The sequence below is a fragment of the Adiantum capillus-veneris genome, chromosome 12, assembly GCF_014529385.1.
Source record: "Adiantum capillus-veneris isolate H3 chromosome 12, ASM1452938v2, whole genome shotgun sequence".
Lineage (NCBI taxonomy): Eukaryota > Viridiplantae > Streptophyta > Polypodiopsida > Polypodiales > Pteridaceae > Adiantum > Adiantum capillus-veneris.
Genome location: NC_140942.1, coordinates 52139063 through 52165553, shown reverse-complemented (window position 1 = coordinate 52165553; position 26491 = coordinate 52139063). Strand labels below are relative to the sequence as shown.

General features: G+C 39.9%; 1 pseudogene; it reads left to right on the top strand.

The window, feature by feature from the left end:
• LOC147445741 (uncharacterized) overlaps window positions 1–8882 on the top strand; it is a 44092-nt pseudogene extending 35210 nt beyond the window's left edge.
• The last annotated feature ends 17609 nt before the right edge of the window (window positions 8883–26491 follow it).

Sequence of the window (26491 nt, the reverse complement as noted above, 5' to 3'; positions counted from 1 at the left end):
ATATGCCAGGTATGGCCACCCCATGCAAGTTCCTAGCACATGACCTTTTGTATAGGAGCGTAGGGTGACTTAGAATCTTACCAAGCAGTGGATGGCCCAAAGTCTGTGCCAAGACACTCGCCATCAAGCTCGGTTCTCATATCGAGATGTGTTTCATCGTGAAGCACCATGAGTGAAAGGGGAAGAGTCCCCTCATGATAGAGTTCATTAACTAGAGTGTAATCCTTTTATGCCAGAAGGGAAGGAAACCTAGCCTTTAACTTCTTTTAAGGGTTAAAAAGAATTAAGGGATTGCTCCCACTTAGCCTATGTTCAAAAAATTGGTTCACATTAAACCATCCTAACCAAGATAGTAATGTAAGTAATAATCGATATCTTGGACCCAATTAGAATCACCCTATGAGGTAATTACAAGTGTGGCAATAGGCATTGAATGAAAACCTCGCATCGGTTTATGCCAGGAGGAGCAATTAGAGATACTCATTCAACCATGCTAACCACGACAGCATAGTAAGCCAACAACAAGGAATTCAAATCTCAATTGAGTAATTTCAAACTCAAGGTGGATAACCTTATTCTAAGAGTAGGCTACTTGTAATCATGCAGCAATAGTGCCAATGATTAGTGAACAGCCATAAGTGTGTTGGGTAAAGTATCAGCTACATATATAGTTTGGGTAGCATTACCAATAGGTTGAGTTAGTGTAACTAGAACTAGCTATCATGGTCAGATGTTGTGACCAAGTGTGTGTGTGTGTGTGTGTGTGTGTGTGTGTGTGTGTGTGTGTGTGTGTGTGTGTGTGTGTGTGTGTGTGTGTGTGTGTGTGTGTGTGTGTGTGTGTGTGTGTGTGTGTGTGCGAGAGAGAGAGAGAGAGAGAGAGAGAGTGAGAGAGAGAGAAGAAGAAGAAGAAGAAGAAGAGAGTTTTAACATCGTAGGAAACTATCCCAAGAGACCTTAAAGATCCATCCGACGAGGACAGTTGCACTCAAGACCTGTTATTCAAGAGAGAGAGAGAGAGAGAGAGAGAGAGAGAGAGAGAGAGAGAGAGAGAGAGAGAGAGAGAGAGAGAGAGAGAGAGAGAGACACAGAGAGAGAGAGAGAGCCAATAGACTGCACAAATTCAACATTTTCCAACAACAGAAAGATTGTAGAGCCAAAATTGTGTGCATGATAGCTTGTGTGTGTGTGTGTATACGCATGTTCACACACTCTATGTGGGTCTGTGTCACCGTCACTATATGTGTCACACACACACACACACAGAGAGAGAGAGAGAGAGAGAGAGAGAGAGAGAGAGAGATCCCACTAGCAAGTACACATAGAAAGAGAAAGAGTGAGGTGGATCACTAGGACCAGGACCAAGATCTAGACCAGGGTAGTTGGTGGTGATCACACATAGGTACGATAGGCCAAGCAATGGTGCTGCGACGTTCAACAGTAGTAACTCAATTGTGAAGTGGTGGAAAATAGGGGACAAGCACCACCTGCTGCAATGGGAGCACTTGGTAGTAGCATATAGGTGCTAAAGGTAGCAAGTGTGCATGGGTTTCCTTCTTCCAAGGACTACATTTCCATTCTCCTCACACACACATGTGTGTGTGTGTGTGTGTGTGTGTGTGTGTGTGTGTGTGTGTGTGTGTGTGTGTGTGTGTGTGTGTGTGTGTGTGTGTGTGTGTGAGAGAGAGAGAGAGAGAGAGAGAGAGATCCAACTGCCATGCTTTTCTTCATTGCAGCAACATGTGGGTCACATACTAGTTACATTTGAAAAGGCTTCTCATTTCTTACATTCTAAAAAGGCTCAGGCTGTCATTACTTACAATCTTCATTTCCTACAATCTTGCCCTTCACTTTTGCATTTTAGATTACATTTTTTGTAAGGTTTTTTTTTAAGTGAGCCAGTGAGTGACAAGTGGAGGCCCTCTTCTTCCTTGGAAATGGTAAACTCCATTATATATAGTATAGATGTAGACCAAAATGATGTAAGCATGGGGTCTTTAGTCTCTTCCTAAAGCTCCACATGCCAAGTTTTGATAGGATTGGTCTATGCCTATAAAACATAATCTACTTTGTTGCTTGGTTTTGTTGTGATTTGAGATACTTCTTTGAGGATTATTGTGCCCAACTACCTATGATGGCACTATGTGAGCTTCGATTCTTCCGCCAATGAAAGAATATCACTGAGCCATTTGTTACTTGTTAGGTGAGGGAACCATCCCTATGCTAGCATCCTAGACCTAACTTAAGATATGGGGTGAAGATATTTTGACACATTATATGATGCCATCTTTCTATTGTCATTGTCTTAGTTAGCGATTACAGTTTCAATCATGAGAGCCAGATGTCATAAGGTTGAGCCCCCCTCAAAAGGCTTTTCTCTTGGAACTCTTTACAATAAAAAGAAGCTTCAGTATACATAGGACCGTGGATGCTAAGATCTCCATGACCCAAGCAACTTAGTGGCTTTCTTGATCATAATATGTCGTTCTCCTCTTCTTTATCGGCATCAATAAATAGTCAACACAAGTAGAGAGAGAGAGAGAGAGAGAGAGAGAGAGAGAGAGAGAGAGAGAGAGAGAGAGACGTATATGTCTAGAGAGACAGGGATAGATTAGAGAGAGAAGAAAGAGAGAGAAGCGGATAGAGAGAGAGAGATAGAGACAAAAGAGAGAGAGAGAGAGAGAGAGAGATAGAGACAAAAGAGAGAGAGAGAGAGAGATTTTATTATCATCCTTGGAGGTCAAACATGACCTATGGGACCAAAGTTACATGTGATATAGTATGTGTGCAGGAGGTGTGCAGCTAATGAATGATTTTCGATGTTCAAAAATTGTGGTGATGAGAGTCGCAATGCAAAGTCCACACTATGGTTGGGAGAGGAAAATGTGTAGGTCTAAGTCATGGCTAAATATGTGAGGGAAGCAAGTATGGATGTGATCAAAAGTTGAGCACTCTAGTAGTGTGTGGTACTCGAACTCTCGAACTTGCAGTGAGCATAATATGCACAATTGATTTAACTCTTCTCCATTGCCCCAATGCCCTTTATCACATCGAAGGGAGTGGGATCTAAGCAAGACGGTTGCGATAGTGTGTATCATTGATAAGGGGAAAGGCTCAAGCATATAAGAGTGAGTACGATTTCCTCTTTCAGCAAAAAACATGGTTTTGTAGTGAAATATGGGTGGTGTAATGTATGAAGCATGACCCATCGGATTCCTACCAAGTCATAATATACTAGCTTTGTAGAAAAGATTCATTCACTTGGGAGTCAATTGAGACATCATGTAGCAAGTGTAAGGCATCCTCAACGCATCCCATCTCTTCCAATCCACTTCTTTATGTCTTGCATTCATCCTGTGCTCAAGATCTCATTTTTATGCGTCTTTTGAACTTTTTTGCTTGCTTCCCATGCAATTGTAGGAAGTCGATGTGAGGGATTTTGATGCATCTTTATCATGTACTCCATAACCCTTTCCATGCCCTCAACTTCAATCTGAACATATCCCAATTCCAAGAAGTAGGAGCATATATGGTGTTTGTGTCTTAACTTGGAGAAATTTTGTAAAAAAACACATTGGACATTCTCAAACTCTTTCCAAGTAGACTTTGAGATGCTCCCACCCCACACTTCAACTCCATAAAGAAGAATCAATGTCATCAATGTGTCAAAAGATACTTCTTCAAAATTCAATATTTGATATTTTCTGCGTTACACATGTTCTCAAATCCATAGTACGTTCTCTTCCCGACTTCCAAATGATGCATAGCACATTCATGCCACTTATGATTGGCCAAAACCTCAAGGCCAAGGTACTTAAATCTCTCAGCAACACAATGCATGGCTTCTCCTTAAGGTTGGTTTTCACAAGCATAACCTTTGTTTTGGATTCATTCACAATCAGCTGACTATGCAAGCAAAAGTTCTCAAGGTTAAGCATAAGCTTTTGTGCATCCTCTAAAATGTGTGCTAGAAGCACTACATCATCCGCATACAATAAATGCAAATAGTGACCTCTTCAATGCCTTCTTCTTGCATAAAGTCAAGTACCATTTTTTCCAATTGATTGATGCATAGACCAAAGACAGTTGGTGAAAATGGACATCCTTGTTTAGCCCCAATAGTGCTTGAATTTTTTTTGAAATTCCTCTTCGCATGTGCAGTTGACACATCACCTTCTCATAGATTCGAGAAACCACAAGCATAAACTCACATGGCACTTAGATTTCTTCCATCCTTCTCCATAAATTGTTAAGTAGAATCATATCAAAGGTTTTCTTAAAGTCCATAAAACAAGAATACAATTGGTTTCCTTTCAACCTACTTTCCTTTATGAGAACACGAAGAGTGACAAGATGATCAATGTTGCTATGGCATCGATGAAAACCCATTTTTCCTTTTGCACGCTTGACATTATCTTCAGCCCAATCACTCAATTTTATCTCCATTATGCACCCCAAAAAAAAATCCCCATAGAGACCCAATTGTTGACTGAATATTATATTTAAATCAAATATAATACTAGCGTGCAAATACTCATAAAACAAAGGATAGACAAAGAGCTTTGAAAGTAAACTTGAGAGATTAGCAACATGGAAAATTTGCCAACGCGTTTCGACTTCTAAGAGTCTCATCAGGGCTGACCATGTTAGCATACCATCTCTCTTCTTGGGGAGTTTATATATAGGAACATAGCAAGCTCTTTGAAAAGGGAGGAAAAATTGGTTGGGTATTTGTAAAAAGGGAGGGAAAAGTGGGTGTGTTGTCTTTATTGTGTTTGACTAGGCTTGAGTCTATGAACTTTAGAGAGTACCCACTATCATGTCCTTTTGGGAGTTATACTCTGCCATAATTGTGGAAAGCTAAATGGAGTTGGCTAATGAGAGAAAGAGAAAACAAATAAGGGCAAGGTTTACTCTACAAGATCATAGACGTGGTGTCTTGAGTGTTACATAAGAGCAAGTTACCCTTGGAAAATTTTAAGAAACTACTAGTATAGAGGCTACATCAAGGATGGCTAATAACATAGGGCATCAAGTGTAGAGCAAGAGGCATTGTCCTGTTGGTGGGTAGGTTTGAATACAACAACTTGGTGGGTGATGATTGGAGGAGTAGAAAAAGACACAGGTAAAAAGTGATTTCAACTTTGATTTGGGAGTCAACTTTGGGGAAGGAAATGGCAAGAGAAAGGAAGGGTCGTCACAAGGATAGTAGAAATGGAGCTACTTGTTGTTTTGTTCAGATAATAAAGTGAGTTGCCTAAAAAATATGAGGTACAAGTATGTAATAGGAGAAGGGGTGTCACTAACACGAAGTGGGAAGGGATCCTTTATCATAGAGTGTATCAAGGGTAACCTGTCGGGGGGATGGGGGCAAGTTTTTTGTTGCTAGAAAGGGGTGGTACAAGAGTGAGCATGGGCCATGGATTAATTTTGGGAAGTAATACAAGCATCATGTACAAAGTTTCAAGTCCATGGTTGGGTAGAGGAGTAAGGAGAGTGAGGAAATGTAATTATGCAGTGAGCATAATATGCACAATTGATTTAACTCTTCTCCATTGCCCCAATGCCCTGTATCACATCGAAGGGAGTGGGAGCTAAGCAAGATGGTTGCGATAGTGTGTATCATTGATAAGGGGAAAGGCTCAAGCATATAAGAGTGAGTACGATTTCCCCTTTCAGCAAAAAACATGGTTTTGTAGTGAAATATGGGTGGTGTAATGTATGAAGTATGACCCATTGGATTCCTACCAAGTCATAATATACTAGCATTGTAGAAAAGCTTCATTCACTTGGGAGTCAATTGAGACATCATGTAGCAAGTGTAAGGCATCCTGAACACATCCCATCTCTTCCAATCCACTTCTTTATGTCTTGCATTCATCCTATGCTCAAGATCTCATTTTTATGCATCTTTTGAACTTTTTTGCTTGCTTCCCATGAAATTGTAGGAAGTCGATGTGAGGGATTTTGACGCATCTTTATCATGTACTCCATAACCCTTTCCATGCCCACAACTTCAATCAGAACATATCCCGATTCAAGAAGTACGAGCATATATGGTGTTTGTGTCTTAACTTGGAGAAATTTTGTAAAAAAACGCATTGGACATTCTCAAACTCTTTCCAAGTAGACTTTGAGATGCTCCTGCCCCTCCATAAACAAGAATCAATGTCATCAATGTGTGAAAAGATACTTCTTTAGAATTCAATATTTGATATTTTCTACGTTGCACATGTTCTCAAATGCATAGTACGTTCTCTTCCTGACTTCCAAATGATGCATAGCACATTCATACCACTATGATTGGCCAAAACCTCAAGGCCAAGGTACTTAAATCTCTCAACAACACAATGCATGGCTTCTCCTTAAGGTTGGTTTTCACAAGCATAACCTTTGTTTTGGATTCATTCACAATCAACCGACTATGCAAGCAAAAGTTCTCAAGGTTAAGCATAAGCTTTTGTGCATCCTCTAAAATGTGCGCTAGAAGCACTACATCATCCGCATACAATAAATGCAAATAGTGACCTCTTCAATGCCTTCTTCTTACATAAAGTCAAGTACCATTTTTTTCAATTGATTGATGCATAGACCAAAGACAGTTGGTGAAAATGGACATCCTTGTTTAGCCCCAGTAGTGCTTGATTTTTTTTTTTGAAATTCCTCTTCCCATGTGTAGTTGACACATCACCTTCTCATAGATTCGAGAAACCACAAGCATAAACTCACATGGCACTTAGATTTCTTCCATCCTTCACCATAAATTGTTACGTAGAATCATATCAAAGGTTTTCTTATAGTCCATAAAACAAGAATACAATTGGTTTCCTTTCAACCTACTTTCCTTTATGAGAACACGAAGAGTGACAAGATGATCAATGTTGTTATGGCATCGATGAAAACCCATTTTTCCTTTTGCACGCTTGATATTATCTTTAGCCCGATCACTCAATTTTATCTCCATTATGCACCCCAAAAAAATTCCCCATAGAGACCCAATTGTTGACTAAATATTATATGCTGAGTTGGATTCCTACTGAGTCGGATTTCTATTAAGTCAGATTACAGTGATCCAGATACTGTTGAATCAGAATTTCAGTATGATGTTTGCTGAGTCAAAACATTGATGGGTCAGAATATTTGTTGAGCTAGATTTTTGCTAGGTTGAATTTTGCTAAGTCTGATTTTGTGTGCCAAGAAGATCTTGCTAGATAGTTATAACTATCATTTTTTAGTTGTATTTTGGATGAGTTATGAGTAGGGGAATGAGAGAGAAGCTTTAGCCATAGTGTTCTTTGCTCTCTCTAATCTTTTTTTTATGTTCTGTTTGTTGATCCTAAAGTTATCTGACTATGTCTTTTGTTGAGTCTGATCATGGAGTGAGTATCTATTCTCTGTTTGAGAGCATGTGTGAGAGAGAGATTCATGTACTATTGAGCCCAAACACATTGACGATCCCGATGGGCCATTGAAGGTTTTTCCAATACATTTGGTTAACCTACTGCAATTGTTTGTTTGTTGTGTGTGACATTCTTGTCTTGTTGATTACCTATTGTAATGGTATGTTTGTTGGGTTGATCACCTTCTGTGTCAGCATTGGAGGTCGGTGTTTGTGTTTCACGAGTGATGATGCTATGAAAGAACTTATCCTGAAGGAGCAAAAATTCAGGAGCATCAGAAAATGTTTGATTAGAAGCGTTGTTGCATATTCAAAATTCAAATTTTGTTGTTATAAGTGTTGTAGATTTACGTTGCACAAATTCAACAAGGTGCTGCAGATTTAGACTATGCAAAATGGCAGAAATTTGGATGATTTTGCAGAGACAAAACAACAATTTCTTGAAATCAGACAGAGAAATGCTAAATTCGATGTTAATAATCAAATATGTCAAGCAAACAAAACAAACTCAAGAATGGTATCTTTTACTAAATTTTTCCAAATATATAAATACATCATTAAACTAAAATATCCCAATCAGTTTAAGCAACCAATTACTTGGACTATGCGGATCCCAGTACAGTATCCGTGGCTCTTCGTTTAGCAAATTTAATGGGTCTCATATTGGTGTGGTGCACCGATCTTGAGGGTTGAACATGATTGTTGTATTTTAATGAAGTGAATGTTATGGGGGGTAAAAGGAAGAAAGAGAAATGTGAGGTTTGCATGAGTAAGAAGCATGAGGTGGATGATTGTTTGTGTGTAGTTGATGAGTGCTCAAAGGGAGATGCTTGTAGGAAGTGGTGCATGGTGGATTTTTGCACAAAACTTCATAAAATTAGCCACAAATTGCATAAAGAAACTTTCTATAACAAAATGGAAAGAGCCTTGGAGAAGTTAGATGATTTTTTAGGATGAATTGGAGAATGCATATGAATGGCTAGGTGATCATAAAGGGGATAGGCAAAAATCATGCTCTAGTAGAAAGAAGGTTTTTAAGTTGCAAAAAGCATGTGAGAAGCTGAGGGATGCATATGAGAATGAGTTTGAAGGGGATTCGAGTGATGATGACGATGATGGATGGATCATGGAGCCCATAATCCACCAAGTGGGGATACCAAACATGGAGGAGAAGGTGGTGCAAAAGGAGATTGGCCAAAAGAGCCTAGAAGAGCCCCTAGATACCCCTAACCTACCACTAGAGTATTCCCATGGAGTGGAAGAGGAAGATCCATTGTTTAAACTTACGTTGTTTGCGTTTGGAAAATGTTGTTACCCTATTTGTGAGGAGAAGCATGTCATACATGACCATGATATTGTCCATGTTATTCAAAGCCCACTTGAAGAGGTGGATAGTGAGATGAATGCAGAGGAGGAACTTTTGGAAATTAAATTTGTTGAGAAGGAATTTTTGGAAAACATATCATTTCAAGAGGAGTCTCCATAGAAAAGATCCCTAAATGTGAAAATGTTGCCAAAGGTGTTGAAGGAACATTGAAGGAGTTTACAATGGCTGATTCTAATGATCGGCAAATTCAAACAAAAAATCAGACCACTATCTTAGATGTTGCGGATGATCAAGCGAATCAGAATTTTGGTTTTGAATTTTTGAAGGACAGATTTTAATGTCACAAGTCATTATCAAGCAAGGATATGTTTCAGTTATAGAGAATAGGAAGAAGCGGATTGATAGTAGTTCCAATCTAAGCAGGGGTGAATCTGAAAAAGGTAGATCAGATTGAGCATGAAGAATGTCAAGAGCAAGTCTTTGAGTATAAAACAGGTTTAACAGGTTTTGTGGAGCATGCAATGATGGCTGAAATGAAAAATGATGAAATTTCAATGGATGTGCATTCTGAAATTGATGTGGGACAAGTTGTTCTCAATCCAAGCATACTTTCGTTGAAAGATGTGTGTTTTAAAGCTGATGAGATAGTAGAAGTGGATTCTTACAGGATGGACTGTCAGATAAGGATGGTGGACTATCAGAATTTAGATTTTTATGTGCTACAAATTTTGCAGTTGCAAATTGGACAAAGAAGAATACATTACAGGAATGTTCATGTGGACTTAACAATTGGATTAGGTGGAATGTGCCTTTTACAAGAGGTTGATCTAATTTTGAAAAATATGGAAGATGATCTAATTTTGAAAATTTGGAGTTGGAAAATTTTCAATGGAATGATGGAAAGTTCACAATGCAAAAAGGCAGCAATACATCAGATCCATCAACGATGCAAAGTGAATCAGTTGCAATAGTGGGTATCTCAAAAATCTACAGAGGAGGATTTTGTAAATGGAAAGTCAGTGGGGATACTCAAAATCTTACAGAGGATGTGTCATTGGAGTTTGTGTGGAATTTTTTCACCAAGTTGAAATTGTTTCCTACACTTCATCTTTGGAGTAGAGGATTTCTCGTTGAATTTTGGTTCCATAAGTTTATTTTATATGATCTGATTTTGATGTATTTGTATTTGAGAGGTTCCCTACCTTGGCATGTTGTCAAAAAGTGGAGTACAGTGATATGGGAGTGCACATGTAAGGTGGAAAAACATTTATATTTTGAAGCGACATCAGAACAAGGACATGTGTTGCAAAGGACAATGGAATGGCTGTCAAGATGTTTGCAGATTTGCAAGAGTGCATCAATATGCAACAAATTTAGCTAGAGACTCAAATGTAGCAGGTAGCAAATTCTAGTATATCTATAGTTTTGCTACAGAAAAAAACTCAGTTAATCGATTGTCTAAAATCAAAGATGGAATCTATGGAAGAGAAGCATACTCAGGAGCTGCAGGAAATTCTAACACAACATCAGTGAAGTGATAAAAGTTAAAATGACACTTTGAATGTTTAAGGAGTGGATGCAAACTTTGGAGGTCAAAGTACAGCTGGAGTTGGAGCAGCTAGATAGTAAGAACAAAGAGTTGCAAGTCCAGAATCAAAAGCTTGATCAAAGGGTTCAACCATTGTTGGAGCTGGAGAAACAAGCATTAGGTCACAAAGATGCAGATGTAAATGGTGTGTTGATGTTTGAGGAAGATATTCAATTGTAAAGCAGAAAATGGTAGAGAGCATGCAAGAAGTTTGGAAGGCCATTAAGGTCCATGAGTATAGAGCCAAAGAATTGGGAAAGCGGGTTTTTTATCAGAAGCAGCAAGAATCTGAGCAAGTCAAGAAGCTTCTAGATCAAGGAGAAGGATCAACAACATCTGTGGTTAAACAAACAGAGCCAAAAATAGCAAAGGATCAATTTGCAGAAGAAATTGTGGAGGTACCTAAGAAGCTGGTTGCTGAGTGAACTATCAATGACTAATCCAGACGGTGTTGCAAAGATGCAAACAAAACCTAGGAATGTTTTTTATCGAGGGATGTGTGGATTCAAGTCAGATTTCTATAAAATCCACCACCAGGACGTGCCATGTGTTGATTGGATATTATGTGATGAGTCGAATTTGTGATGAGTTAGATTTCTGCAGAGTCAAATTTTTGCTGAGTCAAATTATGCTAATCCAAATACTACTGAATCGGATGTTGAAACTGATGTTTGCTGAGTCAAAACATTACTGGGTTGGAATATTTGCTGAGTCGGATTTTTGTTGTGTTGAATTTTGCTGAGTTTGATATTTTATGCCAAGAAGATCTTGCTAGATAGTTATAACTATCATCTTTCAATTGTATTTTGGACGAAATTGTGATCATGTTGCAATGTTTTTGTGTGAGAATTCATATCCCCAAAGACAAGGAGAGAGGAAGAGATAAAGATAGAGAGGGAGAGAGAGAGGGAGAGAGAGAGAGAGAGAGAGAGAGAGAGAGAGAGAGAGAGAGAGAGAGAGAGAGAGAGAGAGAGAGAGAGAGAGAGAGAGAGAGGAATGAGCTGAACACTTATGACATTATTCTAGGATGGTGATTAGAGTTAGTTCAAATCAAATCAAGACTTTAGATTAGACAAGACTGGAATGAAATGTAAAGACTGGAACTGAAATATAAATTGAACTATAAAATGATACTGAATACTAAAACTAGAGAGTAGAACTGGAATATATTTAGATTGGTGTAAACGAGTATACCAATATGTGCCAAGTCTGCTTTGAGTTTGATAAGAGTTACAAGAGCATAAAGAGCACCAAGTTACAAGATACAAGACAATGATAGTGAGAGTGCTAGTGTTCAAAGATAGATCACTGTAAAACTGAGTAGTGAGCCCTATTTATACCCATCAAACCAGAACTCTGACCGGCTGTACAATGCACTAGTTACCATAGTAACTGACCCTCGTAGTTATTAGTTCAGCTGACTCAACCGCCCATCTGAGTCTCCCTTTGGAGGTTGTTCCCACCATTCACATTTCCTTCCCCCCTTTCTTTGAATTTTGGAGTATTTTCAAAATTTCAATAGAGTCTATGATCAGTTAAGGGTATCAGTTCACCTGAGTTTCTTCTTTTTGTTTGGGGCCTTCTTCTTTGGGGGCCTTTAGAGTACTCTTGGTGGCGCACTGGGAGCTGCTTGGTTTCCTTTTTGGATCACATGATAAAGGGCCTCCTGTTCAAGTTGGTCCGTGCCTGCCATTTTCATTTTGAGCTCATAAGGTGTGAGGGCATTCCACGTTTTTGTATCAGGGTCATACATCATTCTCCTCCCTCTAGTGAGTCTGGCTCTGGTCAGCTTGTGACAATATGAGGTTGTATGAATCTAGCCTTTAGGGAATGGCTAATTGCATTTGACTCTGGCTTCAAAGAGGATCTCTGCCACCTTGAACTGAGGTTTAGAGGCTACTCAATTTGCCAACTCCTTCTTTGGGATTTTAGAGGCTTCAACAGTGAGTTGAAGAAGCTGATTAGTGATTTTTATGAGATGGGGAATCTGAATATGCCATTGATGCATTCTAAACTTGAAGTTTTGTATAGCATTCAATAGATCACCTATCTGGTCGTGCTTTAGGGCTTCATCCAACACCTATTTCCACATTGTCCATTCACTCGTAGCTCCCTCGTACCATTCATTGAGCTCATCCACTATATTGATGTATGTATGTTGATCATCTAGTTTAGTGTATGTGGGGTATATAGAGCTAGATAGAATTTAGGAAGCTCAGCTTCTTTAACATGCAAAGTATACATAAGAATTGGAGAATTTGGGACAAATTCAATGAAGTTCAGGAAAATCTAATTCTCCTCTTCCATTATTTTTCTGGAGATCCGAACTAGATGATAGAGGGTTTTTAGATTCTTCTATTCTTTGAGGGTTATTCAAGTTTGTGACCCTCTCCTACTGGTGGCATTCCATCCCAGAAGAAACTTGACTTTGTCATAAAGGACGCCCCTTGCAATCTATAGCTTAACCAACATTTCCTTGATCAGGGATCTGATATCTTTCATACATGTATAAGTTGTTATGACCATGACACCCTCAGTTGTTAGTATCCATTTCGGTACCCTATCCAAAACCTAGACACAATTGGGGTGAGGTGGTAGCTAGCAGACCTGGTGATCATGGTCTTTGATGGATTTCCAAACTTGAATTATTCGACGGGCTCCGACGAACATCTGACACCTCTCCAAATTTGTATAGACTGTCCTAGATTTGAAGAGCTTTTTGCCTCCTCGGCTTCTTGTTCAATTTACTAGAATGCCCTTACCCTTATCCTAAAGCTAAGTCCCTACCCTGTATAAAATAAGAGCTTGACCAGATTGTCTTTGTTCTTTAGATTGGGTTTGTTGTTGATCTTGATGAGATGGGGTTTGATCTTCTTGTTGATCTTGACTACTAGGTTGACTGTCCTAGCTATCTGTCCTAGTTCCCATGTTGTCTGCTTACCGCCAACCATTGAACTTGGAGGGGTTTGATCATCATCATCATCTTCTTCTTCATTGTCATGGTCTGCTCTAATGCCATCTCCCGACTCCTGGTCATCATCATTGTCCTCCTCATCATCAACAACATCCTAGTTCTTTATGTATTCCATTAACACTTGATCTACTAGGCATGCTGTGTATTGCTCCTACTTCTCTTCAAGATCAAACTTCATTGTTTTCACTAAGTTCTATAAATCCTCCATATTCAAAGTCAGATTACCATCAGATTCAATTATCTCTACCAAGGACTGATAGATATACTTCTCATTTACGGCCTGCTTTGGGGTGTTGTGATCGGCCATTAATGACTTGCTTTTTTTTCTCTCATCCAGCCTCTCTAAAGCTACTCTTTTGCTTCTTCTGCAACCCACTTGTCCTTTGTTAGTCGTTGGTTGTCACTTTTAAGTGTGTTGATTTCTTTTTGCTATGTAACCATTATTCTTGCATCTTTGTTATGCTCAATGGATAGTTCCAACAATTTAGTCCTGAGTTGTTCCATTTCTTTCTTTGCCCTTTCCAGCTCGGTTTTGGTTTCTTGAAGTTTAATCTGTAGGGTAGTGGTTATCAAGTTGGGAGCCGTCTGCTCGGCTTATATCATCTGTCGCATGGCATTGACAATGGTGCTCCACCCAAAGATCATGGTGGCTGTACATCCATCTTTGATAGAATCAACATCAGGCTGAGAAGTTTCATATGCATTAGGAGGAGCAGGATAAGGCATTAGTGCCTTATCTACTTGTTGGACAACCATCCTCCCATAAAGGGGTTTTTTCTGGAGCCTTTGTAATTTGTCCAGGCGAGTCGACTATGCTGGCGGAGGGGCGACCAACGCTAACTGGGAATTTGAGGTATCTTTGCTCCCTGGTAGAGTCTACTCGTTTCCAATAGTCTTCTTTTTCTTTGTTGAAGGTGGCAGTGTCTGGGTCACTTTGTTAGGTTGTTCTGCTTATGTAACTTTGCCCTTTCCTTCAGCAAGCTTGGATGCAGGTGCATGTTTTAGTTTTAACTGATTCTATAAAGCAATTGTTTTTTGTTTCTTTTTTGGTGGCATGTTTTATTGTCACATCTCCATTTGTGTCAACATCCATTGTGCTACTATTCTCTTTGCTCCTATTGTCACTATAGCCAAATCAGTGGCTTTATCTTGTTTTGTTTGTTGGCCTTCAGAATCTTGTTACTCTGTAATCTAACTGGTGTTGGCCTGCATTGGAAGACAGGTTGCTCAATATAAAAATTGCTATACATACCATGCTTTGAAGACATGTTGATGTTGGGTCTTCACCTTATGTAGAAATGTTGGATCACGCTATTATATAGAAATGTGGCCATATTAATTTTTGCTTTAGAATCATTAATTCTAAGCAGTATCATTCCAAATAGCTTCTCCACCATGTATGTAGGGTTATTCTTTAGGTTGATGGCCTCTGCAATAAATTTTTATACTGGCCCATTCTGTAAGGTAGCCATTGGGACTCCCTGAGTGCCCCTTTTCCTTTTTCTAGCAGCTTCAACGTCCTCCATTTAAATGCTTGATAACTTCTTCAGATGAACAAGGTTTGGCCTTGACATGATATGGCAGTCTAAGAACATGGGAGAGAGTTGATGCTCTGGCCTAGACTTCTCTACCATTGATTTCAGTTGAACCACTATCAACATCAAATGTGTCAACTACTTGCTAGATGATTCCTGCATCAAATTCCATGTGTGTTGGTTCTAACACCACTTCTAGGTCCCACACTGCTTGTTCATTGAGGTGGAAGACATATTTGCTAATGTTGTTGTGGGGTTTTGAACAGAGCTACTAAGTTTGCCCAACCTGTTGCTCTGTACATTATGTGGCCTGGTTGTTGGTATCTTGCATTTTCTTAGAAGGCTTCTTGGTCTTCGTCATGGTTGAGTCTTCTGAACAATTTTGCAAGGAAGATGACTCCCTTGTGGTTGTGGAGAAGGAGATGCACAAAAGACTCAAAGTGTCAGGCTTAAATGCAAAGTCTATGGAAGTAGAAGGCAAGGAAGAAGGTATGGTGTATTCTATGGGTTGTGTATGCGGTGAAGGTATAGAGAGCTCTGCAGTGGAGAAGCAAGTTGCATGATTGCTTGAGAGTAAAATGCAAGATCATGCACCCTTCACATACTTATTCTTATACGCAACATGAATGCTCCACGCTCATGATCTCTTGGTTTTGGGGCCTTCGATTGCCGTGTGGCATCCATGCATTGGTCTAACTACCTATTCATTACCTGCAAGTTTTTGGCCTTGATTATCGGTTGCATGTGAACGGTAAGGGTGTTAGATTGTACTAGTTTTGTATGTATCTGAGTCTGAACTAGAATTGATCCCAAACAGTCTACTATTTCTAGCAAATTTTGTCCAACCTCATCTATTGGTCTAATATGAAACAAATCAAGTGGTTCCTCTTCTAATTTTTAATGTGTTTTTGGTAGTGGTGTTGCTCGAATCTCATCTGATATGGCATAATACAATTTGACCTTGGCCCCATTGTAGACCCTGGCAACAATAATCCTGATAAGTCTCTTAATCTTCCTGTACCATTCAAGAATACGCAGTCAACCTCAAAGGGTCCAGACCATGCTATCTTCAAATTAAATTTCTTTGGTCCCAGCTTTGATTGGTATAGTAGTACCAGATCACCTTTCTTGAACTCCCTAACCTTAATTTTACTATCATGCCACTGTTTCCTTGTTTGTTGGACTATGTCTTGTTCTAGCATAGCCTGTAAGTCATCCAACCTTTGTTTCAGTTTCTTATTGAAATCAATTCCATGTTCTACTACCAGCCAAAGGCTAGAATTGCAATCTCCATCAGAACTATTGCATCTGTTCCATAAACCATTCTGAAAGGTTTTCATGCCAATAGTGACTTTGTAGGGAGTTCTATAGGCCCATAATGTTGTCTAGAGCTTTGCATCCCACTGATGTGGCTCTTTCTAGACTATTCTAGTCAAAATGGTCTTTGTAGTCTTGTTGCTACTCTCTGCCTGACCATTGCACCTTGGATAATCTGGTGTGGATTTTTGATGCTTAACTAAAAATATCTAAGTCGGTGTCTGAATTTTTTCATTGATGAAGTGTGTACCCTAATCTGAGACAATCTCAATAGGACAACCATATCTGCATATGATATTTTTATACAAAAATATTGATTTTGATCTGGTAGTGTTATTTGGTAAGGTCTTAGCTTCCACCCACTTGTTGACATAGCAAGTAGCCATTATGGTATACATATTCTTCCTAGGAGTAATCTTCTTGAATGGACCCATAAAGTCCAATCCCCATTTCATAAATACTCCTAGTGGTTGAATTGGAGTCAGAGGTGTCATGTCAGATGTTGTAATACGCTGAAAAATGTTACCAATTTTGCAAATTGCTCTGACATCCGCCATTGTTGTTTGCCACTAGAAGCCTACTTTCAAGATTTTTCTATAGGTAATGCCAGTAGAGAAGTGTTCGCATGCATCTCCACTAAGGCCTCTGTGATCACTTGCATTCTCCTTGCATAGGCACACATCTTTGATGTATACCATCAATACCCAACCTAAAAAGAGCTCCTCCAATAATGGTAATATTCAGAATTTTAATTATCAATGCCTTTTTCTTTGCCTGGGACCAATCCTCTGGAAATCCTCCCATCAGAAGGAGGTCATACACCTCTTGCCATTCGAGATATGGTCCTTCTACAACTGTACTTTGAAATTTTTTAGCATCAATTGGTTCATCTCTTAATGTTATCTATGAGCTACCTTTTGTGCTCCTTGAAAGGAAATTAGCACCACAATGGATTTTTCATGGCTTATTAAAGATTTTGAACTCAAATTCCATTAGGAACATCATCCATCTAATCAACCTGCCTTGAATAATCACTTTTTTGATCAGAAATAGGAGTTCTTGATGATCCACATATAAGTGAAACAGCCTCCCCAACAAATAATGTCTGAAGTTTGTGTCACTGAACACTATCCCCAGTGATTCCCTCTTAGTAGTGGAATACCCTTGTTCAACTGAATTGAACCTGTGAATGGCAAAGTAGACTCAATAGTATTTTCCATCAGGTTGGCCAATATAGCTCCCATCGCCATTCCATATGCATACATATGTACATTAAAGATTACATCCCAATCTAGTTGACAAAGAACTGACTTCATGTTGATCACCTCCTTCAAGCACCAAAAACTCTACTCACATTGTTCAGTCCGAATAAACTTATTCCCTTTCTTGGTCATCTCATATAATGGAAGTGCTTTAGCTACAAACATATGAATAAATTGTTTTCATGTCGCTCCACTTCCACAAGAGGAAAAAGCGACAAGTGATGAGATTTTCTTCAAGGGTAGATAGGAAAAGCATCATGAGGAGTCAAAGGTAGCAAGAGGAATCTCTCTCTCTCTCTCTCTCTCTCTCTCTCTCTCTCTCTCTCTCTCTCTCTCTCTCTCTCTCTCTCTCTCTCTCTCTCTCTCTCTCTCTCTCTCTCTCTCTCTCTCTCTCTCTCTCTCTCTCTCTCTCTCTCTCTCTCTCTCTCTCTCTCTCTCGGGCTTCAAGGCTACTCTCTCTCGATGGATGGCATGAATTAAGGGAGATAACATAGGTGTGGTAAAGGATACAAAAGAAGCATGATATGAAGGGCGAGATAAGAGTGTTCTCTTCCTCTCTTGATTTAGAGAAACAAGGGATACCATGGAGAGCTCGGTTTCAAGATCATGTTCTCTCTCTCTTGACTTGAAGAAGCGGGTATTGGAGTAAAAAGCAGGGCTTCAAGATTTCGAAATCTTGATCTCTTTCTCCACCATACTTGGGAGATACAAGGATATAAGGTTGTAGGGAATTTAACTTGGGTTTGCATGTTCAAGAAACAAAAGGATTGAAGGGCGGGTTTTATGATCAAGGGTGCAGGAGTGATAAACATAGAGAAGAAAGTGAGGCTTTGTGAAAGTAAGGGTGAGCTCGATAGCATATGGGAAATTACCGAGGTTTGGAGCAGGGCTAGTCTATGTTCATTGAGGGGCTCAAGTGCATGCGGCTATGAGGGCTTGGACACACATCAAGAAGACTCCAATATCATGATCGATTGGGAACCAAGTGTCAATTTTGATTGACTATCAATGCTAAAGATGTTGATTAAGCTTTACTTAGAGTCTTTATTACTGCTGTGATTATTGTTAGAGGTCGATTACACCACATCTTGTACAATTTATTCCAGTTTTAATGATATAGTACTCATTTGGGGTTCCTATTGGCATTTGTGTTATTGCCTCTGTTGTTTTCTCTCTCTTCTATGTCTCACAATTAGAGGCCTTGCCCCTTCTAGGCTCAGCTCACGAACTGTTGGAATTAGGGTTGCAGGACAACACACACAGCTTTGAGAAGACAAAGGAAGCTCAAGGCACACAACAAAGAGTGTCTTACTTAGTGTGCAATGGAAAGATAAGATAGTCCTAGAGTGATGGGCGAATATACAATGCACAGGGGAAAAAACCTCCTAGTGAGGGAAAATTTTCCTCGATGGTCCTAAGTGTGTTCACACACATCACTACCACATGTATGTGGTAGTGATAACAAATCTCCCCTAGGAGTGATGCGGTGAACGAGAGTTGACACCTAGAGTATAGAGAAGTGCCATGCCCTAAGGACATGATCCGACAACAAAGGGGAGTAAGCCCAAAGCTTTGTGAAAATCTTCAAACTTCTCACGAGACAATGCCTTTGTGAAAAGATCTACAAGATTGTCTTGTGTTGGGACATAAGCCAAGCTGATCTCTCCTACTGAGAGCCTCTCCCTGATGTTAGGGCTTACTTCCCTAACAGTAATGCATGGTAATTACACAGCAAACTGCATACGACATGGCTTTACTACACAACAGAAAACTGTAGAACATCATTGACACAAATGAACTGTATTGTATTACTGCATACTCTGCATCATGTAAACACATGCTACAGCACCTTGCTGAATACAGTTCGACTGCTCTAAGTAGAGAATGACTAACGAATCCTAACTGCCATGATGCACCAAGAAGCACATTGCCCGGCTAAAGCAATCCTACTTAAACTAACCATCATAGGTATAAAAACACCCTTAGAGTTCAAAGTTCTAAACCTTGGTTACAAATAAAATGTAAATAAACCACTGTTGCAGCATCAGGGCCTAACACCTGGCACATCTGGTGGGCAATGTTTGCAAAACATTGTAAGAACCCACAATATCCCTTGACAAACAAACTTGAAAACCAAAACAAAGTTCTTCTGGCTATTGCTCCTGAAGGCCTGAATCTTCAGTTTCAACAGGATCTCTTGATTGTTCCTCCATATCCTGATCAGCTTCAAGTAATGTGTCATCAATAACTGGATCTTCAAACATTGCCTCAGCACTCTTCAGCAAAAGTTCCTCCATGTTCTCCTGATCCTCTATATCATCAACCTGTATAACTGAAACTGAAACTGCAATTTGACCTGCTTCCTGAACTGATCCCTGAACTGTTTCATGAACTAACAACTAAACTGTATCCTTAGTTTCCACTTCAACTGTAGACTGAACTGGCTCAGCTACTACAGTATCCATTTCCATCTGAACTTACATTTTCTATTGCAATTCTACATTCTGCTTCTTCAAATCAGCTAATTGTCTCTGTAAAAGCAAAATTTCCTCCTTGGATTCCTCCTCTGCAAAAGCCTGGTATGGTTTACTAACCACATCATACATTTTAATTTTAATCTGCTCCCACACTCCTTTCGTATACTCCATGACCTCACTCTTCATTTTCTCGATATCTCCTGAACTGACATACCAGTCTTCTACATCCAACTTTCTTCTAACATATGTCTAATCTTTTCCTCCACTTTTCTACAAGCTGTAACCCTGCTCAACAGTACCCTGTTGCTACTCTCCAAAGATGCATTAACAGTAGACACTTCAGTCAATTGCTCTTGCAGTACTTGGAACCACTCCTCCTTCCATTTAGAAATTCTAGCTGAAGTCTTTTCTCTGCCTGACACTACTTGCTTGTAAGATTCCAACTCCTATCTCATCAGTTCCTGATTTTTAGTTAAGTCTTGAACCTTTTTTGCCAAAAACTCTATCTCATTATGTGCTTTCTTGTCCTTTAAAGCCCCTTGCTTGACCTGCTTAAGTTCAGTTTGAAGGCTATCATTCTCTCTGCTCAAAAATGTGAGATCTAGAGACTGCTGCTCCACATACTCTTTAACCAAATTTAGTGCAGTTTGCACTTCAGTAAAAGAGACATTAGAAAACTGAGCTTTAGAAATTGCAGGTCTCTCCAAAATAGGATCTTCAAATGTAGCTACATGCTGCTGCTCTAACAACTTATAAAGTCTTCTAATCTTAAAACCTGTTTTGGCCGTTGCAGGTATCACAGGCTTTTCAGGCACACCTGCTGGAGTATCTGAAAATAAATCTCCAAAATCTTTGTCCATCTTATCTTTTACTGCATTCAAAGATTCTTGTTTAGAGTAATCTGCAGACAAAGGATCCTGAATGTCTTTACTATCTACACAGATCTGTGGTCCAAGAACAACTTCTGTCTTTTCTCTCTTTTTATTGAAGAGCGCACATCTTTAGTTACCTATGGTGAAATTTGGCACTGTATCCCTTGCAAAATGCTTTTGTTGTTGACATATTGAAACACAGGAGCAAGATAAGGCCCAACCTTAGTTGTCCTATCCTTTCTTCTTTGCTTTGTGTAAATTTCAAATTTCATCCTGTCAAACAAAATATTAGCCCACCCCATGTGTCTACCACTTTTTGCAGCTAACAAGATGCCATAATTCTCCCTGTTGATGTACTCAGACTTTACCAACAAAAAGACCCTTTCTATAAACCACCTGACTTGCTGAAACCTAACTGCATTCTTCATTCCTGACAGTTGGTAATAATGCCTTTACCAATAAAATGGACCAAAAGCTTTGGTCATATCTTTCTCAGTAGCCTTGCTAAACTCATTATCTTCTGCAATAGAGAGGTCCAACACCCTAGCTACTAACTCTTCAATCAAATAGTCTTCCTTGAAAATGTGTCCATCATTTGACTGCAGTTGCGTCAAGTAAATTGTGGCCATGTGACTGTTTCTCCAACTTACCCATGGGAGTCTTGAAAAATCAAGGAGACCAATTTTTCTAAGCCATGCATTGTTTACTTCATTATTATCCAAGTCATACCTAAAATCAAGAAACGTGTAGTCGGAGATAGCTTCCTCTTTGGGTCGTACCATGCGGGTAGGGGTTACCATCTCTGATTCATCAGCAGAGCTTGGGTCTTGTACCATCGGGCCTTGAAAGCGAGTCTTTCTTGTAGTGCTTCTTAACATAGCAAGAATTTCATTATCGGCTCTTGCATCCGGGCCAACACTCGTAGAGGTGTTGCAAACTGCACCTCAGCCCCGTCGTAAAACGCAAGAATCGGTTGTACCTCAGGTTGTGATTGCGCGCTACCCTTTCACATGCATAACTAGTCACCATCAAAAAGTCATCATTTGTAAGACTTCATCCTTGATTCCTGACCCTTTGCCCAAAAAATGGTTTAAGTCGAAATCCGTTGATAGGATTTTTAATAATTGTACCCTCTTGATCACACAATAAAAAAGTATTGGGCCCCACTGATTTACAATGTGGAATGGCCCCACATACCTGAGTTTGAGTTTACCTGGTCTCAGGCCCAATTTACTGTTATAAAGCAATACCCAATCACCTGGAAAAAAACATTAAATTTAATATTTCTGTTGATCCAAGCTTGTCTCCTTTGTTGAATAATGTCAGCAATGTATTGGCTATGGATTCTATCCTCTTCCAACCTCAGTAAAGCCTCTTCTTGTAACTGACTGAGTCTTCAGGAGACAACTTTTCCTGAACTGCAACCCTGAGACTTGGCACTATAAATTCCATGGGCATCACTACTTCTAACCCATACACTAACTTGAATGGTGTCATTCCAGTAGTAACTTTGTATGCTGTTCTAAAAGCCCATAGTGCAGAATCCAATTTTTCATCCCAATCTGTCATGTGTCGATTGACCAGCTTCATGATAATTTTGACCAAAATCTTGTTGGTACTTTTTGCTTGTCCATTGGCCTGGGGATAGTACACTATTGACTTCTTATGCAAAATCATATGCAGTTCAGTTAGTTTACTGATTACTTTGTTAATAAAATGTCCTCCCTGATCAAAAACTAGCTCAATGGGACAGCTAAACCTGGTCATAATGTTTCTGTAACAAAATTTTGCTACACTTTTTGCTTTATTGTCTCTTAAAGCCACTGCCTCTACCCACTTTGTACTGTAGTCAGTTGCAACCAAGATATACCTATTTTGTGTAAATCTAGCAGGTGGTTTGATTGGACCAACAAAATAAAATCCCCATTTTTGGAATGGTTCCAAAGGCAAAATAGGTTGCGATGGCATTCTATCCACATACAATGGCCTGCCATCTCTTTGACACAGCAAACAATTTTTATTGAACTCCTGAGCATCCCTAATTACTGTTGGTCACCAGAGTCCTGCTTGAAAAACTTTCCTTGCAGTAATCTCTCCTGAAAAGTTGCCTCCTGCATTCCCTACATGTGCTTCTTCCAAAACTGCTTTTTCTCAAACTGTGGTACACATCTCCTTATTACCTAATCAATGCCCCTCTTATATAAAAGTCATGCAATAACTATAAATCGTTTACTTCTCAATGCCATCCTCTTCCTGTGGTCTTTGGTCATAGATTCAAGTAACACTCCTTCAGTCAAAAAGTGAAACATATCTTCATACCAATCCCCTGACTGATTAGTCACCTGAACTAGAAACAGATCTGCATCAGGTGATAGGTCAGGTACTCCTGAGGAATCAGCTTCACCTATTTCCAACCTATTGAGATAATCAGCCAAAACAAGAAGTCGTCCAGGGGTATGTATGACCACATAATCAAATTCCTGCAATAGCAGTATCCATCTGGCCAACCTTCCTGACCAATGTGGTTTATTCACCAAATAAATAAGAGCCTGATGATCTACATGGAAAATTACCCTATTGGCCAAAAGGTAATGTCTGAATTTTTGCAATGCATGGATCATTCCCAAGCATTCTCTCTCAGTCACTGAATAATTCTTCTCTGCAGGTGTCAATACCCTACTGGCATAGTAAATTGGTCTAAACCAACCTCTACTTTGTTGGAATTAGGGTTGCAGAGAAACACACATAGCTTGGAGAAGACGAAGGAAGCTCATGGCACATAATAGAGAGTATGTTACTTAGTGTGCAATGGAAAGATAGATAGGCCTAGAGTGATAGGCGTATATACAATGCACGGGGGAAAAAACCTCCTAAAGAGGGAAAAAATGCCTCGGCGGTCCTAGTGTGTTCACACACATCACTACCACATGTATATGGTAACAAATCCCCCCTGGAGTGATGCGGTGAACGAGAGCTGGCACATGAGTAAAGGGAAGTGCCATGCCCTGAGGACAGGATCAGTCCACAAAGGGGAGTAAGCCCAAAGCTTTGCGAAAAGCTTCAAGCTTCTCACGAGACAATGCCTTTGTGAAAAGATCTGCAAGGTTGTCCTGTGTTGGCACATAAGCCAAGCTGATCTCTCCTGCTGAGAGCCTCTCCCTGACATAGTGGCAATGCACCTCAATGTGCTTTGTGCGAGCATGAAAAACTGGGTTCCTCGCAACTGCCAATGCGCTCTGACTATCAGTGTAGATAGTGTTGGGAGTGTCCTGTCCAACACCCAAATCAGCCATAAGGCGTCTGAGCCATACACACTCAACCGTAGCTGTGAAGACTGCCCTGTACTCAGCCTCACAACTCGAAGTGGCCACAGTAGGTTGCTTCTTGCTCAACCATGATATACATGAACTGCCAAGCATGAAACAAAAACCACTTGTGGACACTCGCGTATCAAAACAACCAGCCCAATCTGAGTCCGAAAAAGCATGTAAGTCTGGCGGCAACGATCCCCCCTTGGGATAAAACAAGCCAAGATGTAAAGTGCCACTAAGGTAGCAGAAAATCCTCTTGACAGCCTGCCAATGCTTCGACCCTGGGCTATGCATAAATCTGCTGACCTGTGAGACTGCAAACAGAATATCCGGCCTCATGTTGCATACATAAATGAGGCAACCAATAGCATTTTGGTAAAGACTGACATCAGCAGGATCGCCAGCATCATGTAGACTCAACTTCAAACCTGTTTCCATGGGAGTGGCAATAGGTTTGCAATCCTCAAGTCCAAACTTACATAGCAATGTCTCTATGTAACTTTTTTGACACAAGGCAATACCACCTTCACATTGCTTAAACTGTATACCCAAGTAATGCTGCAACAACCCCAAATCTTTCATCTTGAAAGTATCATTCAAATCAGCCTTAGATTCAGCAATGTGTCTCTCATTTGGTCCAGTGATCAACAAATCATCAACATAAAGAACCACAATGAGAAGTACATCACCCTCACGCTTTACATACAATGTGCTTTCTCTTGGACTGTTACGAACGCCTTGTTTGACCAAATGAGTGTCAGCTTTCTCATACCAAGCACGAGGAGATTGCTTCAACCCATACAAATCCTTGTTACATTTGCACACTTTGTCCTCTTGTCCTTTTATGACAAAATCGCGAGGCTGCGTTACATAAACTTCGTCAAATATGTCACCATTCAAGAAAGCAGTAACAATGTCTGATTGATGTACATCCCAACCAAAATAAGCTGCCAATGCACATAGAAAACGCACAGTAGTCATACGACAAGTGGGAGCAAAAGTCTCTTCATAATCTATGCCTTTTTGTTGTGCATAACCTTTTGCAACAAGTCGAGCCTTATGGCAATCGATCTCACCATCCGGCTTGCATTTCAACTTGTAAACCCACTTCGTACCATTGGCCTTTCTTCCAGGAGGCAAATCACATGAAGTCTATGTGTCATTTTCTATAAGTGCATCATATTCTGATTGCATGGCAGCCATCCAATTTTTTGAATTTTGTGCTTCATCAAAAGACAGAGGCTCCTCAACATCATGTAAACTAGACATAGCCAAAGCATAACAATCTGATGCATAAGATGCATGGCGAGAGCCTGAACGAGTATGACTAGACAAAGGTGCATCCAATTTACTGTCACGCAAAGTGTGCACCAGCCATTTTGGCATACCTCTAGCCTGCTCATTTTCAGCCCTTTCCTCATCAAGTACATCATGTACATCTGCATCAGTAATAGGCTGATCTGTAATATTTTCAGAAACCCCCATAGGCTGTACATTTGCCTCATTGGAACTTACATTCGTATTTCCACCACTGAAAAGAGGCAACAAAGTGTCATAAATGTCCTGTGAGCTTACATTACTGTCTCTAGTACATGACAGCAAGGGCTGAACAGAATCTTCCACAAACACTACATCCCATGAAACCAGAATACGTTTTGTTTGCGGATGATACAACCTGTAACCTTTGCTTTCAGCACTATAACCAACAAAAATACATTTGACAGTCTTATCATCCAATTTATTGCGCTGCACTTGTGGCACCAAAGCATATGCCAAACAGCCAAAAACACGCATGTGCTCAATAGAAGGCTTTCTATCATGCCATGCTTCATATGGAGTAATAGACTGCAAAGCTTTCGTAGGACACATGTTAAGTACATAAGTGGCACACATGATGGCCTCAAGCCAAAAAGAATGCGATAAAGCTTGACTTTTGACCATACATCGTGCCATTTCGTTAGTGACCTGTTTTTCCTCTCAGCAACACCATTTTGCTGAGGTGTATAAGGCACTGTACATTGGTGTTTTATTCCACGACTAGCCAGAAATGCATTAAATTCATGAGACATATACTCCCCCCCTCGATCGAAACGGAGGGTGCCCATAGTACATTTCGAGACATTTTCAGCCATAGCGAGAAATTTTCTGAAGCACATAAAAACTTCGGACTTCGCTTTAAGCAGAAATACCCATGCATGCCTAGAGTAATCATCAATGAAAGTCACGAAGTACAGGTAATTGCCCAAGGACGGAGTTTGCATGGGCCCACAAACATCACTATGCACAAGCTCCAACCTGCATGTGGCCCGAACTGAACCATCCTTTGGAAACTTAGAACACTGCAACTTACCCAAAATACAACCTTCACAAACATGTTTCACAGGTGCTTCAAGAGGCGGCAACGAAGCAACCATATCATATTTTTGCAAACG